Here is a 3,345-nt window from a genome sequence, read left to right on the forward strand (position 1 = left end):
CTTGATAATAAAGCCGTAAAGTAGGCTTTCAACTCAGGACAACGCCACTTCTCACAGATACAGACAGGATTGGAGAAGTTTAACTGACATGTAACCATGATCAGCTTCGTGGCCCTGGTGGATCTCTCTGCACTGCTCAACCAAATTTCAACCAAATTTTCCAAAAAAAATTACGCGGATGGTTCCCTACAACGCTCTTCACAAGTAAAATAAATGATCAGGTCACTACTTTCATTGAATTTTTAGTTTTATTCAATTTTATGAACTATTTTAATTTTAATTTTATAAAAGAATGTTGAAAAAAGTGACAAAAATGTCGGGAAAGAAATTCACAAAAACGCCAAAAAGCGCAGAAAACAAAAATGACAAAAACACTTGGACAAAAGTGACAAAAAAGTTGAAGAAGAGCGACATTAACATCGAGGGAAAAGCAGCAAAAGTGTTGAAAAAGACGACCAAAATGTTGAAAAAAAAAGTAAAATTTTGACCCAGAAAAACGAAAAGTTTCACGGTTAATAACAAATCTGTCCATTGTAGTCTCACTCTGATTCCCTAATGGTCCGTGTACTTGGTGGCCAACCGGCCAGTTTCCCAATTACCATTAGTAAATAGGAAAACAAAAAACGGAAAACAACCCATTATTCGTTTTTTGTTTTGATATTAAAAAACGGAAAACGAAAAACAATCTCGTTATCCGATTTTCTTTGATGTATTTGTAGATGGAACTCGGAAATTAAAATATGTGTGTATAAGTCGTATTCCTTAATTTTGCATTGGTATTTTTGCGTGACCCGGAAGTTACTCCCGCCACGCCAAGACCCGCCCGCCCTTTAATAGCATTTATTGGCCAGGTGTCCATGAGAACGCAAGGTAACGTAACCCCATTTGTACAGGTCCTATCCCCTGACCAATCGGCTATCCTAACCTTAACCACTCAAGGTGAAATGCCTAACCCCAACCAATCGAGCTGCTTCGTAGGGCGGGTCTTGGCGTGGTAATTCGTAATTTTGCTGGCGGTGAGCAGAGGGTGCGCTGCCGTTTGGATGTCCGCGCAAACGACAATGGAAAGTTATGTTCTCTTTCGAGGAGGCAAACGGGTTACACTAAAAGATGATGACATGTCTGTGGACAAGATATGCAGGATATTTCAGGTGCTGTTATTGTTCAATATATAATATATTACACGATATATAAGTAGCTATAATTTACAGTTTTGCACGTAAGGACATAGCTAACGTTATGTTGTGGACTTACCAACGCAGTTCACAGAGCCTTGGTTAGCTTGGTGGCATGTGTTTCTAGACAGGTAACATTAAAGTTAGCATGAGTTCTTGCTAATGTTAGTGACACTACTTTGCTAACTACCTAACTTTATTTGTTAAAATATGATGTTATTACATAATATATGATATTTTGTTTTCAGAAATTTTATTTAAACGTTTTGTTTATATTCGTTATTAAGCTAACAATGAATCTGATGGATTACCATTTGTCTTTTTACTGTTTACCATTTATTTAAAATGTTCTTTAAACTTATGGTATTTTTCATTTTATGCACGTCAACAGGTTGATGGCAGCAGTCTGTACATTACAGATGATGCAAACACCGCAACATTTCCAGAGTCATCTGGACGTTTTTGCACCCTCAATCTTATACATCGCGGTCATTACGAGGTCCAAGGGGATCCAGATCAAAGTCAGCTTCCTGCAAGCAGAGCCCTACCCACTGCTGCTGTTCCTTTTGCCTTCATGCGCCGCCCCGCACCTGCCGCTTCTGCTTCCACCGAAACACCACGACCTTCCCCTGGAACTCCACGAGCTACTGGCCTGTTCCCTGCAAGATCCTTCCAAAGGTTACTTGTTAAATATGCAACTGAACTCTGCTGCTAAAATGTCATCCTATAGCTAAAATATTAATATAATTTTAGGCCCACAGGTGTGATTTTAAACAGTCTGGTTTATCCACAGGTCAATCCATGTTGCTGAAATAGTGAATGACAAGCTCAGTACTTCCAGGACAGTTGTCATTCGCTTTTTGGAAGCTGATGCAACTGTTGAACGAATAACAGCAAAGGTGAAGGATGCATTAGGCTGTGATGAGCCAATTACCCTGACAGACAGCCAAGGAAATGAAATAGTGGACTCAGATGGCACAAGAAGTAAGTTTTATGATCAGAATGTTGCTTCTAATTTGTGTTTTGTAATTAGTGTTGATTTTAAATACAAAAGTGAAGTAAATATTTTCTGATTCCTAAGGTTCCCAATACTGGAAACAGAACTCCAGAAAAATCTACGCCATCTCTGAATATGACTTTGTAGAGTTCCAGAATGGAAGAAGAGCTAAAGCAAGGTAATACAACATTTCATGTGAAGGCAAAATCATATATGAATGTAAAAAAATTAATATAGATTTGAGATATGTGAGTTACATTGTGTGCCAGTGCCTTTTTTCATTACATGCATGATTAATATTTGAAAATAATTTACAAGAATCAGTTTTGAGTCTTGATCATGAATTTATTCATTATTATTTAATTATAAGACTATTTACTGAACAGAAATGTAAATTTACAACAACTAAGAGAATGTATCTTAGGTTGACACTATTACAGAATATTCAGAAAGATGTTTAATCATTTGTTCATACAGTATACACCATTTGAATACATATTGAATCATTTCTTTTCTGATCCTACATTTAAGTCGAAGGGCTGAAGACAGTTTGAGTGCACAAGAGGTCATTGGTAAAATTAACCAACTAAAGCAAGCTGCAGAGAGCCTCCAAGACATCACTACAACCATAAACCAGCAGTCTGAGCTTGCAAAGTCCAAAACCACAACAATAATGCCAGATGCTTGTCTGCACACTTTAAAGGACGCCTTCACCTGTCTAATTTGTAAAGGTATGTGTAAGTTATGTAACAGTAGGTACATATACAGTACATGTTCATTTTCTTTTTATATTGAAATAAACTATTAAATGTCATTCTGCATATTTTTCTTTGATTACAACCTTGCAGCTCTAATGGAAGAGCCCATGTTTTCCACATGCTGCGAGTCTCTGGTTGGATGCCGAACATGTCTGGAGCAGTGGCTGTTAACCGCAGATCACTGTCTGAAATGCAGAGCTCAAGAGTTTGACTCCAAGGTGCACCAGGTTAAGGGTCTTTCTGCTTTCCTGTCTTCTTTCAAGGAGATACAGAGTAACTCATGTAACATTGTTTCAGCAAGGATGGCATCCATGTTACTGGAAAGCTACAGAGGCTGCAAAGTTTGCATTTTAGCAAACACCACAGCTGTTGATTTTATTAATCTGTTTTCTCAGAGGAAGATGAACTTGTTAAT

At 37.7% G+C, this 3,345-nt stretch overlaps 1 long non-coding RNA gene across 1 annotated transcript; it reads left to right on the top strand.

Moving 5' to 3' along the window:
• The first annotated feature begins 1,969 nt into the window (after positions 1–1,969).
• On the top strand, positions 1,970–2,791 carry LOC116046762. Its single transcript, XR_004104213.2, has 3 exons — positions 1,970–2,159; positions 2,257–2,350; positions 2,704–2,791. It is a non-coding gene; the product is annotated as an uncharacterized LOC116046762 (long non-coding RNA).
• Positions 2,792–3,345: the final 554 nt, after the last annotated feature.

The sequence above is a fragment of the Sander lucioperca genome, chromosome 21, assembly GCF_008315115.2.
Source record: "Sander lucioperca isolate FBNREF2018 chromosome 21, SLUC_FBN_1.2, whole genome shotgun sequence".
Classification (NCBI taxonomy): Eukaryota; Metazoa; Chordata; class Actinopteri; order Perciformes; family Percidae; genus Sander; species Sander lucioperca.